Below are 15,515 nucleotides of genomic sequence, written 5' to 3' on the forward strand. Positions count from 1 at the left end.
TCCTGTGGTGAGTAGAGGAAATTTTATGAAATTCACTGGTGTAGAGCTGAACACCTGCTTCAAAAAGGAGTGGGAATTAAACAGTCGGAACAAATGGACACAGGGAGGGGAACATCACACACTGAGGCCTATCATGGGGTAAGAGGCAAGCGGAGGGAGAGCATTAGGACAAATACCTAATGCAAGTGGGGCTTAAAACCTAGATGACGGGTTGATAGGTGCAGCAAACCACCATGGCACATGTAAACCTATGTGACAAACCTGCACATTCTGCACGTGTATCCGAGAACTTAAAGTAAAATAAAAAATAAAAATAAAAAAGGGGATTCAGTTTACTTCATACTAACATATGTTCCTTGCACATCACTTTGCTTAAATTTCTCTGATATCTGTAGCAGAGCATCTGAAAATAATCTGTAGTAATAGCATTTTGACATTGCAGCCTCCGTGGACCTGCATGCACAGGAGACTATGACTTGCTTTTATATCTTATATTATTGCCTTTTCTACATGAATGGTACAAGTTTTTTGAATATTTAACTTAAAAGTGCTCACTTTTCACAAACTGTTAAAATGTTAAGAGATCTATTTATTGACATGAGAGATAGATATAAGCTTGCGTTCCATTTGTGGTAATTCATTGTACTATAGGCTTATATTGTGTGCACTTTTCTACGTGATTGCTTTACCTCCATTAAAAAAATAAGAAAAAAATACTATTTTCAGCTATTATGTAGTAGTTTATATCAGCCTAACAATGCTACACATCTACCAGGAGCAATTAGAAAACCTGGGTAAAATACAACAAAACATATTTTTGGAGGCATTGTGGAGCTGCTAAGGCAGCCTGAAATTCAGAAGTCAAGCTTCAGGAGAGAACAGAATCTCACTGAAATGATATTAAAATTAGCAATCCACTTTTACCCTTGGACCATTTGGTGATTCTTGGAATGGATTGAATGGCTAACTAGTCATCAGAGTTTTGAGCAAATCACACTGCAGTAATATGCAAAAATTGGAGTTCAGGGATCTTAGGGCTTAAATCCTTACTGGAAGAGCCAAGCTTCCTGAAAACAGGGAGGCATAGAGAAGGGAGCCCAACACCTGGAAGTTTCCCCGTCACAGAAGTTACTCTTCAGGCAAAAGGTTAAGAAGTCAAACAAATAGTTAAGGAAACAGTAGAATACACAAATATATTTCCTAGCTCTGTCTTCCTAGAAACAATGATAGCTTAATAGCACAAGGTATACCTAGTACTCAAAGCTTGATTTTAAATACCAGTCTCCAATAAAAGGAACGATGAATGCTTAGAGAAATGGCTGGTTTTAGGGCTTGAAGAGGAAATGTACAATACAAGCCTGGAACAACTTGTGATGACAGAAAACCCGGAAGTAAGACCCAAAACAAACAAAAAATTAATAAGGGAAGAAAGCATGTCAAAAGGGCACAGGATCCAATAATCCACTGGAAGGACTTCCCAATGGCCAAAGCTGAGACAGTCTGGGTAACAAAATAAACATTGGTAGTATTAGATTATAACCTGTAAAATAAGATAAACCCCCATGAGTCCCTTCTGATATAAGTGAATAATTAAATGGGGAAAAAGGACTTTACTTACATTAGAAAAAATGAGGGAACTATAAAGTCATCATTAAACAAACACCAAAATAATAGTTGTTGCAGGTAACATCAATGGATACTAAAATTAGTGGACAAAAGTATGATGAAAAACAGGATATTTCGTGGTCTCAAAGTATTTCTCATGTGTTACTTTGCTGTGAAGAAACCTGGCAGATGCCACCTTAGTGATGGGATCAAAGTTAATATTGCAGCAATAGGACATATCAACAATATAATACGATTCACTGGAAAGGTATATTCTCGTTGCTGTGGTATTCTTGCCAAATGTTTATCACCTCAATCTTATCATGAGAAAACATCAGGCAAACCCAAATTGGGAAGCACTTAATAACCGAGTAGTATTCTCCAAACAAACCAAGGACATGAAAAACAACAGAAGACTGAATGCCTGTCCAGTATTGGAGGAGAGCAAGAAGACACCCACATGCAATGATCCTGCATTGAAAAAGTACAAAAAATGGACATTATCAGGAAAGTGGTAAAATACAAATAAGGTATATAGATTATTTTATATCAATACTAATTACATAATTTCAATAATTATACTATAGTTATGTAAGATGTTAGCATTAGGGGAAGCATGATGATATATACAGGAGAACTCTCCATACTATTTTTGCAAATTATCTATTAAAATTTTATAAATAAAAATTACATTTTCTAAATAAAAATTTTAAAATAACATGCCACAGGATGTATAGTTATGCAATGTATTCATGAGTTTTTTGATGCTTATGTTTAGAAATACTTTATACTCTAGTGTTCTAAACCAACCATCAGCAAACTGCTTTGTGTAAAGGGCAATTAGTAAATATTTTAGGCTTTGAGGCCCACAAGTTCTCTGTCTCAAATATTCCAGCATGCTGTTGTAATATGAGAACAGTCATAGAAAGTATGTAAACAAATGGATATGGCTGTGTTCCAATAAAACTGTATTTACCAAACAGGTAGTAAGCTGGATTTGGCCCAAGGGCCAGAGTTTGCCAACTTGTTTTCTAGACTAAGGTCAAACCATATCATCTGGGTAAAGTTTATTAGAGTTGTCCCAAAGTTGTATGAACATTTCTTCTCCTATACCCAAGGTCACCAATTAACAGGTAGCCAGTATTATTGATTTTTAAATGTAAAAGAGAAAATATAATTCGTGCCTTAATATGGTTAACTAATGAGTTTTCTAATATTTCCAACTGGTTTGCTAGCTTCCTGCTTTATATGATGCTATTTAATACCCTGTTTTCCATACTCAAATTAGACTGTTCAACAGTGTCATCCCCTATGTTCTTCCACAGTAATATTAAATAATACAGAAGACATAAATTGGGTTTTGGTTGTTTATCCTAGGACGAGTATAAAATATGACACTTTTAATCATATTTTAATATTGTCATAACAAGAACAATTTGGTTCGTGTTGCTTTTCCTTCCAGGAAAATGAAATAAAAAAAGTATATCAATTACTTATGAGAGAATTTATTTAGGGTTTATAAAGATATAATAAGAATATCTAATTTTTATTTTATTAACTGCTTTGAATAATGGTTTACAATATCTGAGAAGACTCATGTTTGTACTATACAGGTGTAAATCTATTTAAAGTCATTCAGACAGTACTAGAGAGCATATAACATATGTAAGACTCCCAGAAACAAACCCTGAGAACAGTATTTGAGTTTATATGGAAGGTGAAAGGAACACCTGTAAGGAGGTGGGAGGAGTAAGACAAGAAAGGGCAGGTGGCGGGTAAAGGGCGTCTTGACAAGCCAGCTGGCCCTGTGGGTGAACAGCGCCTAAACCCTCTGGGATTCTAGGAAAGTCAGCAGTCATTAGTTGAAGCCTTCTCTGGAGGATGTTAATTCTTCAGCACCTCTGGTCTGCTGTGCATGCAAGGAAGCAGGCTCTGACAGCAGATAAAACCCTCAGGCAAAGAAATGTAAGTGCTGGCCACAAGGAGTCAGGTTAGGGTATGCCGAAGAGAAGATTAGGAGGGGCTTAGGTGGAGCATCAATGGCACCTACTGCAGTATATTTAACTGATGAGCCCACACCAGCTTCTGATGCCTAGAGAAGTTCCTTTTTTTTTTTTTTTGACAGACTCTTGCTTTGTCACACAGGCTAGAGTGCAGTGGAGAAATCTCAGCTCACTGCAACCTCTACCTCCCATGTTCAAGCCATTCTCATGCCTCTGCCTCCCGAGTAGCTAAGATTACAGGTGCACACCACAATTCCCAGCTAATTTTTGTATTTTTAGTAGAGCTAGGTTTTTGCTATGTTGGCCAGGCTGGTGCCAAACTCCTGGCCCCAAGTGATCCACCCGCCTTGTCCTCCCAGAGTGCTGGGATTATAGGTATGAGCCACTGTGCCCAGTTGATGCTTAAAACAATTCTAATGCTATTTTTCTTACTCTTCTGTAGCAGAGTAAAAAGCAAGTTTGTTTAACAGAATATTTGGATTTTCTTTTTTTTAAGTTCTGCAAAAGCTGATCACATAACAGCAATGTATTTCCCATCTGACATGAAGTTGCTTCACCGCTTGCAGCTTATCTCCAAAGCTTCATTCGTCTGTCTTTTCTTGGTAAAGAATGTTGTTGTTGGGGAAGGACTGTCCGAGTAAATGGTGAAGCTATGCTTTCAGGTCAGCAACATGCTGCAGAGTCCCTCTGAGTGGTCCAGCAAATAGCACATTCTGTGAGCATCAGGGTGTTGGCAGAGTTGGGGGTCATTGTCTCCAGGCTGGGCTCTGAACCTGAACTCATGAGCCCTGCCTTCTCAAGCTCATCAGGATTTGCTTTGTTAGCTATTTGGGAGATTACAGTTTGCTTTGGATGTTGTAAAATATCTTTAGAATGCATTGGTTTCTCTAAGTCCAATTTATTTCTGCAACATATTTTATCTGAGACTACACCAGGGAGAAACATAAATTAAAAGCTACTCAATTTGTGCCATTAGCCTGAAAGAATAATAGAAGAGACAACCTCTTCTTTGTCTTGGAAAATAAGTTAGCATACTTGTTTGACTACTAAAGGTGGGATTTCCAGATGTGTAACTTAGTTTAGACAGGTTTAAATAAGAGGTACATTTTCCTCTGAAATAAAGTAAAAGAGGCTGTGGTGTGGTGCTCTGTTCATGCCTCTAGAGATGGGAGAGCAGAAGATAAAGGGAAGGGAAAAGGAAGGGTCTAGGGAGCTAGGAAAACCAGTAACTTATGAGAAGGCTGCATCCTACTGAAGAACTTACCAACTGAATTCCTGTGGTGGGCACTGGTCAATGAATTTACAGGAATTGCAATATGTTACCTTAAATTTCAAAATCATTCTACTCTGTAATGCAACTATTCAAAATACTTCTAACTAAAGTCTGGTAAAAACAAAACTTTGGTTAGCGGAATCTGGGGCAGGGAAAGAGGAGAAAGTAATCATTATTATACAAGAGACCAGCAGCACAGCACACAATATTTAGTAACCAGAATGTCTAACTACATTGTGGATTCTAATCAACTTCCTCCCAATAAGACATTCTGCTGCAGGGACATCCATCCCACTTTGTGGGGTTTGCAAGCTTCTAAGAAACAAACCACTTAATAAGAGTGTCAAACATTGAGTAAGGCAACTGACCTAGACTCTCTCTTTTTTTTTTTTTTTTTTGGTCAATGTTGTTAAAATAAAGAAGTTTGGAAGGAATGGAAGGCTTCTCTTTATTACTTCTTCACAGCAGGTAAACAGCCTCCAAAAATTGCTTTGAGGCAATTAAGCAGGCAAAGGTTTTTATAAGGTTTTGAGGATGGAATCCCTGTGACAGTCCCAGGTAACCAAGTAGCAGAGACAATGAGTATAAGACCCAGAGAAAATTCCAAATTCCCAGACATTCTGGACTGAACATTTCCAAATAGGATATGGTAACCATGAGAAAATAAAATGAAATAAAAGATAAGAAAAAGTATTCCCTGTCACTTCTCTGATAAATATATGAATAGTTATTTCTCAGTAACTTGGCATTAACTTAGGGCCAAGTAGAACACTCCAGCTAAGAGACCTAGGTAAAAGTTTTTGAGATCCTGGGGACTCAAGATAGTCCAGGAACATACAGTCTTTCAATGGCAAGAAAGAAAATAAATATGCATAAACTGTTCATCCTAGACTAAGAAACATAATGATTAAATACAATGTGCAAATTTTAATTGGAAATAAAAGAATCCAACTAAAAGAGATATTTTGGGGGGCAATTAGGGCAACTTTTTAAAAATTTATTTTAAATGGACATATTAAAGATTGTACATATCATGTACAATATGATGTTTTAAAATATATATACATTGCGGAGTGGCTCAATACAGCTAGTTAAGGTATGCGTTACCTTGCACAGTTTTTCGTGTTTTTGTGGTGTGAACACTTAGACTCTGCTTTTTCTCCCCACAATTTTCAAAGAATACGATGCATTGTTATGAACTATATTATGTTGTACAATAGCTCTCTTGAATTTACCTCCTATCTAACTGAAATTTTGTCTCCTTTGACTAACATCTCCTCACCTCCATCCCACCCCCAACCCCTGAGAACCACCATTCTACTCTTATTACCGGAAAGGGGTACTGATCCAGACCCCAGGAGAGGGTTCTTGGACCTCGCACAAGAAAGAATTTGAGGCAAATCCATAGAGTGAAGGCAAATTTAATAAGAAAGTAAAGGAATAAAGAACGGTTATTCCATCGGCACAGCCTCCCTGAGGGCTGCTAGTTGCCCATTTTGATGGTTATTTCTTGATTATATGCTAAACAAAGGGTGAATGATTTATGCCTTCCCGTTTTAGACCATATAGGTAAGTTCCTGACATTGCCATGGCATTTGCTAACTGTCATGACACTTGTGGGACTGTAGCAGTGAGGACGACCAGCGGTCACTGTCATCGCTGTCTCGGTTTTGGTGGGTTTTAGTTGGTTTCTTTACTACAAACTGTTTTACCAGCAAGGTCTTTATGAGCTGTATCTGGTGTCGACCTCCTAGTTCATCCTGCTACTTAGAATGCCTACCCATCTGGGAATGCAGCCCAGTAGGTCTCAGACTTATTTTACCCAGCCCCTACTCAAGATGGAGTTGCTGTGATTCACACGCCTGTGACAGGCTGTACTTGTAGGAGTTCAGCTGTTTTAGATTCCACGTATTAATGAGATAATGCAGTATGTGTCTTTCTGTGCCTGGCTTATTTTGCTTAAGATAATGTCCTCCAGGTTTATCCATGCCATTGCACTATCACCTACTGGAGGGCCAAAATCCAAAACACTGATAACACCAAGTCCTGGCAAGAATGTGGAACGACAAGACCTCTCATTCACTGCTGGCGGGGATACAAAATGATACAGTCATTTAGAAGACAGTTTGGCATTTTCTTTTCTTACAGAAAGAAAATATATTTTTACCATATGACCCCGCAATTACGCTTTTTGGTATTTACCCAAATGAGTTGAAACAAAACCTGAAAACAGATGTTTACAGCAGCTTTATTTATAATTGCCAACATTTGAAAGTAACCAAAATGTCCTTTACTAGGTAAATGGATAAATATACTGTATTACATCCAGACAGTGGAATAATATTCAGCACTAAAAAAGCAAGTTATCAAGTCACAAAAAGACATGCAGGAAACTAAAGTAAAAAACACAATCTGAGAAAAGTACATACTGCATGATTCCAACTATGACATTCTGGAAAAGACAAAACTATGTATATAATAAAAGGATCAGTGGTTGCCAGGTATTAGTGGGGAAGGAGAGAGAGATGAATAGGCCAAGCACAGGGAATGTTTAGGACAGTGAACCTGTACCGTATGATACTATAATGGTAGATAAATGTCATTATAGTTTTGTCAAAACTCATAGAATATACAACACCAAGAGTGAAACCTATGTGAACTATGGACTGGGTGATATTGACTTGTTAATGTAGTTTCATCAATTGTAACAAATGTATCAATCTTGCATAGGATATGGATAGTGGGGAAGACTGTGCATGTGTGAGCACAGGGAGTATATAGGAACTCACTATTTTCCACTCAATTTTGCTGTGAACATAAAACTGCTTTAAAAAAATAAAATATCTTAAAAAACCAAACCAAAACAAAATACAGCTAACATCATACTTAATCATAAAACTGAATGCTTTTTCCCTAAGATGGGGAACAAGGCAAGGATCTTTTCTCACTACTATTGTTCACTATCATACTGCAAATCCAAGGTAGAACAACAAGACAAGTAAAGGAAATAAAAGGCGTACTGATTTACAACTTCCTTTCTTCCTTTGTTTGCAAACTAAATGTGCATATAGAAAATCCTAACGAATTGATAAAAACAACAACAGCAAACAAAAGACAAACTCCTGGAGATGCTAAGTGATTATAGCAGGTTTGCAGCATACAGTCTTACTATATGAAAGCCTATATAAAATCTTACTATATAAGAGATAATTTACTATATAAAAGGTAATTACATGAAATGTCAATGTTATTAAGGCCTCAATGGTTTGACTTTGCTAATGTTTAGGTTCTGTATACCAGTAAAAACTCTTGGGATTAGAAATGAAAAACATGATCTTCTTTACATTAGCACAATAAAGTAATACTTAGGTACAAATGTAACAAAAGTATACAAGATCTATGTGAGGAAAAATAAAAAATTGTGATGAAAGAAAGAACATCTAATTAAATGAGGAGATACTCTACTTTAATGCATAGAAATAGTCAACATTAAGATGTTAGTTCTCCCTAATTTGATCTACAGATTCAATGCAATTCCAATAAAAATTCCAGCAAACTATTTTGTGGATATCAAAACCTGATGATAATGTTTATATGAAAAGATAAAAGACACATAATAGCCGACACAATATTAAAGAAAAGCAATGAGTTGAAAGAGAGGCACTCAAAAAAGTTTATGCTGGAAATCCTACAGTAACCACTAAAAATTAAAAAAGACATATAACTAATAGCCATTGGTGGAATTTTAAAAACAGCCCACAACCCTCAATTAAGAAAACAGAAGCAAAAAGGTATAGGAGATAGAACACATGAAGCAAATAGAAACTACTACTAAGATGGTCATTTTAAAGCCAACCATATGGATAATTACATGAAATGTCAATGTTCTCAAAAAGTCAATTGAAAATAAGAGAATATGATGCTGGAATAAACAGATGTGACAATTTTAAGTTTAAAAAAAGGAAAGGGTGAGAAAATTATAAAGGAGTCAATTCATAAAGAAAATATCACTTTCCTATGTGTATTCTCCTTCAATAAAAATAATAAAATTTAAAAAGGAATTAAATCTACATACAACCAGAGGTTAAGACTTCAATTTTCTCTCAGTAATTTATACCAGAAATGGAGAGAATGGATAGAATATCAACAAGAATAAAGACCAAAAACCCATACAATCAATTTGATGTACTTGACAACAGAGGTGTCCTCCATGCCAAAAGAACAGACATAGGTAGCAAATATGCATATGAAAAGACTGTCACTATCATTAGTCATTAGAAAAACGCAAATTAAACCATAATGAAGAACTGCTACACACTTACTAGAATAACTAAAAATAAAAACTGACAATATCAAGTGCTGCTGAAGATGTGAAGCAACAGGAACTCTCAGAGATTGCTAGTAGTAATGAAAGTAGAGCAATCACATTGGCAAACAGTTGCACAGGATTTTTCTATTTTGTTTGTTTGTTTCTGTTTGTTTGTTTGTTTGTTATGGGATGGTGTCTTACTCTGTAGCCCAAGCTGGAGTGCAATGCCACTATCAGGGCTCACTGCAGCCTCTACTTCCTGGGCTCAAGTGGTGCTCCCGCCTCAGCCTCTGCAAGAAGCTGTAACTACAGGTGCATGCCACCATTCCCAGATAATTTTTTTTGAATTTTACTGGAGACAAGTTCTCACTGTGTTGCCCAGGCTGGTCTCAAACTCCTGAGCTCAAGTGATCCTCCAATTTCAGCCTCCCAAAGCGTTGGGATTATAGAAGTGATCCACTGCACCCAACCCTTCCATTTGAAAATATCAAACATGATATGTTAGTCAGTTTTCAAACTGCTATAAAGAACTTCCTGGAGACTGAGTTATAAGTACAGAAAAGAGGTTTAATTGACTCACAGTTCCACATAGCTGAGGAGACCTCAGGAAACTTACAATCATGGTTGAAGGTGAAGGGGAAGCAAGCACCTTCTTCACAAGGCAGCAGGAGAGAGAAGCAAGCAAGAGCAGGGGAAACTGCCTAACAAAACCATCAGATCTCACGAGAACTCACTCGCTATCACAATAACAGCATGGGGGAAACTGCTCCCATGATCCAATCACCTCCCTCCCTTGACACCTGAGGATTACAATTTGAAATGAGATTTGGGTGTGTACACAGAGCCAAACCATATCATATGATTTAGCAATCCTACGTCTAGATATCTACCTAAGTCAAATGAAAATGTATGTCCACAACAAGCATATATGTAAAAGTTTATAGCAGTTTCATTTATAACAGTCCCTAACTGAAAATAAACGTCAAGTTTTGACTGGACAAATAAATTGTGAGATATTCATACAGTGGACTACTATTCAACAATAAAAATAGCATACCACAGATACATGTAGCAATATGAATAAATCTGTTAAGAATTATCATAAGTGAAAGAAGCCAGACACAAAAGGCTATATATCATCTAATTCTGTTTGTGTGACATTTTAGAAAAGCCAAATGATAAAAACACAAAAAAGTAGAAATGGTTACCAGATCCTGCAAGTTGAGGGAAGGGGATTGACTACAAGAGGCACAAGGAAAATTTTGGGATGATGGAAATATTTTATTTCTTATTTGTAATTGTGGTTACATAGTTGTATATAATTGCTAAAACGGATAGAAACGTACATTTAAAGAGTGAATTGCACAGTGGTGAATTATATCTCAACAAATATAAATTTAAGAAGTTATTGAAGAAAAATTCTATGAAGAAAGGTATCCTTTGCTGAAATGTCACTGTAGGGTTTAAGGGATGACTCATGGTGACCTAGTTCGGGTAGTATGTTTGCCCTTCTAGAGAGCAGTTAGATACACAACTCCAGGGATGAAGTAGAGTCCACCATGTGGGTTTCACTGACTGACTTAAATAGTGTCAAATGCCTTGCTTAAGCCAGAACAAATAATTGTTTCCCATTCTTCCTTTTATCGTTTTTTATTTTAACAAGATTTTATGTTTTCTCTAGAGTACCTTCCTACTGTCTTAAAAATTTTCTAGTATATCCGAAGGAAATTCAAATCTGACTTGGCAATGTCTTTGTTTATAGACAAAGACATTTCATTTGGTTTTACATATACACACTTTGTGTATATGTAACACACTTTGTGTATATGTAACACACTTTGTATATATGTAACACACTTTGTATATATAAAACTAAACAAAATAGAAATCATTTTCTGTTTCTGTGAAAATTTCAAAGTAATCAGGAGACCATGGATTTTGGTGTGCCATTTAGCCAAAATTCTAATAAATAAAATATTAGTTAAAGGGTTGATAAGCGGAGAGAATTAGCTTCTGTAAAGTACCTCATTGGTTTCTATCAAAAGAATTTGACTTCTCATTTAAAAATGAGAATATTAGTACACTCCTTGCAGTGTTCTCTTGTAAGAATATTAACTGATATTATATATATAAATTATCTGAGGCTCAGACAAATTAAGCAATTTTCTTAAATTTATCCTGAATAAATGACAGATGAGGGACATTTTACTAATCATTAGTAGACCTTGTTAGCTGTATGTGGAAAAGTGTTGGATAGCATGACTCTTAGAACTAAATTTTATAGCTTCAATAGCATCAGTTACTTTACTGTGACTTCACCAAATACACTTAAAACAATCCTTTTACGATTTTCCTAATATGAAACACACACACAGACCTTCCTTGCATTTATTTAATTGTTCCACTAGATGGCATTATGAGTCCACAGGGCGTCAAATACACTTTTGTAAGAGTTCTAAAACATTGACATCTTTTATCTATGGCGAGTTAAGTAAACTTAGGCCTTAACTGCATTTGTTCCCATATATGTTGATATTTCTTTTACCATTCTCAAGTGAAATATTACTGAAAAAATGCAACATGTTAAGTTGTTTTAACCACATTACCTTGGGTGTGGCATGGTGAGACTCCACAGGGATCCAGAAAGAGAAACAAATTTTACAGTTGTGTCACACCCAGCTTCCTGGGAGAGCACAGCCAGCCACCCCAGGCCACTCCGAAGAGGTGCTGGGTTGGCCCCAAGGCAGGGGCAGGAAGGGGTTGAGGGCAAGAGCTGTTATTATGGTTTCTGCCAGAGGCAAGGTCAAGGCAGGACAGGCAGGTTTCAAGTTGGCTAATTTAAATAACTCAGTGCGCTGGGGCATAGGGCCTGTCCCCTGACATCTGGAACCTGGCCATGAGAAGACAAGGGAGGTCGGCTGCTCAAGAAAGGAACGGACTCGCTTCTAGCCAGGACCTCAAAACTGAGTCAAGACCACACAAAACAACCAACCAACAAAAGACAAAAGAACAACAACAAAAACCCTATATTGTGTAGATATTATTTATCTTTTGTATCAAGACTGTCCATATTTCATACAAATGAAGGTCACTCAGAGCTTTCTGTCTTATTGGAAATTGAGTCTCTTTCCATTCATCCCTAAATATTCATGAAGGAATTGTGACAGAGACTACAAAGCCACTTTTGTCAAGCAGTATTTTGGGACTGAGAACGGTAAGTCTGGGTAGTTTCTGTTCCTAGGTGTTGGATTTTTACCTCTTGAGTGTGGACCATTTTCCTCTGTGTCTTATCTTCCTTGTGAAGAAAATTAAAAGGCTGAACTAGATAGTGAAGATTTACTCCTTTAAGTCATGATATTTGATTCATGAAACTTTAAAGAAGAGCCTGGAAAAATGGCGGGCAAATATAGCCATCATGGCATAGCTAGCAGAAATGATTTGATTATGTAATATATCATAAAAAACAAATATTGTGGATCCTGATAGTGAAATGATTAAAAAGTCAGAGGGCAAAGGGACATAAAAATTCAAATGAAAAGATAAGAAGTTCAGGTAAAGAGGAGAACATATATTAAAACTTGAAATTTGAAGCCCCAGAAGCAATAGCCAAAGTCTATATCGATACCCCCAGGACTTCCAAAATCAGAAAGGGACCCTACTCCAATGCAGAAGTAAATCCTCTGGCAAACAGTTCTACTCTGGGAGCTCTCCATTTGAGAGGTCCTGAAGTGGGGCATTCACACTTTTTCCACCCATGAATTTGGCCGGGCAAGATCTCAGTGATGGTGACCAGAGAAGCTGTTTCCACAGCAGCCCTCAGGAATAGCACTGGTGGATTTGTCTGTGGCAAGGAGCGAGGCATATCAGCCAGACAGGCTAATTGGTGAATCCAATATGAATAGAAAAGGAAGGCTAGAAAGAGTATTTTAGAGATAGTATTATACTGGGAGATACCAGGGAAACCGGGGAAGCATTATCACAACTTACAAATAGAAAGGTGATACAGAAGCAGCAAGATAAGCCCAAGTAGAATAAATTGCTTGACCAGGTTCAGGAGTAAACTAAAGGCATGAGGAAATATATTACAAAATGCGAAATGCTAAGCTTTACTACCATTGTTACTATAACATTCATGTTCCTTCTTTTTCTGTTTTCGACAAAAATGAAATCAAACTTTATTTTTCTCTAAATTAAACTTTCCACATTTAACAGGTAGAATAATTCATTTGGCGATAAATTGAGTAGATTTGTAGTTTTTGTATTTCAACATTTATTTACAGCACACCTAAGCTTTCAAATTACGCTGACAGTTTTGAAACTCTCATTTTGTTAACACCTCTCTTATTTTTTATATTGAATCTAAACTTCACTTTTCCCTGACTGTCTACCCTTATTTACCTCTAGTAAAATTATTATATTTTATTCTAAATATATGTTTCTATGACTAAGCTCTCCACTAGGTTATCAACTCCTAATATACTGTTTTCTTTATCATTTTTGTTCCCCAAGGCCTGGGCACATTCCATGGCATACACTGGGTAATTGACATACGTTAAATGAATGAAGGAAAATTCGTGTTTTGATATTCTAGGTGAAGAATTGGGAACTGGATAAAATACTTACATAGACTTATCATTGGGAACAATATGACCCTGGCCATTACGATACCCTGTCCCAGAGTTTTATAACTGATTTTTATTAGGAAAAAAATGAACAGGAAAGAATAGCCAAGAATAAGTAGTTTAAAATATCAAAAAGTAGAGTTTCCTCTTATTTAACAGAAGAGTGAAATCATTACACTGAGATTAGAGTAGAATTAATTGTCTTGTGAAACATAAACATAAGAGAAATTTTACCGGAGTGCCCAAATCTCCCAGGAATGAAAGACATGCAAAGAATACATAGAGAAGAATTCATTGATAGCTTCTTTTTGTACATTTACTTTTAAGTGTAGATTTCTATTTTATTTCTAATATTTTCTCATCTTCACTTTTTAGTTATGTTTCACAATTTACAGTTAAATATGAAAAATATAAAGTCATCTATCATATAAAATAGGTTACTATTATTGCATTTATAGATTTTGCTTCTGGTGGAGATTTTTATTTTACATTTTTTATTTAGTTATCTTCAATTAATAATGAATGAAGGGCTTCAAGGAGATTAGGGATGGATGTTCCAGAGGTTGCACACATATTGCAAATAGACAGCCGAGGTCCTTCCCCTCTGTATCTTATCCTAAGGAGAGATAGAACACACTGTTCTGAAAATAAACAATTGAGCTCATGATTTGGAACTCATTGGCAAAGAAGAAACAGCATGAGGCTAGTGATGGAAAGGAAGAGAAAAAGGCTGGTTTATCAATGAGCGTATTTTAAAATAATAAATGACATTTCAAGGGTATTTGTCACTTGGGAAATCCAAGAAAGAGTAAGATGGATTGTTTGTATTTCTAATTCATGTCATAAGTTCCATGGATTTCTTATAACACCTATGGCAATATTTTATTCTTCATTCAGTATATGTCAAATGTCTGTTTTTCTCATTCCTTTAGATTTGGATATTTCTGTGCTAGCGGGTCTTTCCTCCACTCTGAGGCCAAGAACAAATTATAGACGCATCTTTTAAAGAACAATAGTTCTGTTGTTGCAGAGAAATTACTTTTGCAACTTCCACCATAAATGTTCTCTTAAAACACTATCTACAGTGTGAAATTGAGTAGACATGTGATGGAGCTCAACCCATTTATTTCTCCCCTCAAAATAGCGTTAAGTTTTAGTCCCATTGAAAGCTGTACTGACATTAAAGAATGCACTCTATTCCTTTAAATTGCTTCCTTACCTACACATTATCCTGGTACAAAAGCAGCTCACAATATTTCACATTTTGAGCTGATACCTCTGAACACAGGGACACACACACACAAGCACACATACACAACTTTATTATTAAGATATAATAGCAACGTAAAATGGAACAAATGTGGTTTACAGTTTTGGTTTTGGGGGTTACAATAACTAATTTTTATGGTCAGAAATGCTATTGGCAGTTGGGTTTTTGTGTGTTACTCTATTTGGTATTAATTTTCAAACAAAAGTGTTTACTATATTATAATTCATTTTGCCTTATAAAATTATCTTAATTATGCAGAAAATATTAGCACTATGGTTCACTTTTAATTAGCATATTCCAAGAAGAGAATTTAATCCAAGGGATATAAAGATATTGATTATCTGCCTCCTATGCCACCGGGTCATATATAATGTAAAGGCTGTTTGCATTAACATAAATTTCTAGCAGGAGCATTGAAATCTGTCACTATTAC

The sequence above is a fragment of the Gorilla gorilla genome, chromosome 17, assembly GCF_029281585.2.
Source record: "Gorilla gorilla gorilla isolate KB3781 chromosome 17, NHGRI_mGorGor1-v2.1_pri, whole genome shotgun sequence".
Taxonomy (NCBI): domain Eukaryota; kingdom Metazoa; phylum Chordata; class Mammalia; order Primates; family Hominidae; genus Gorilla; species Gorilla gorilla.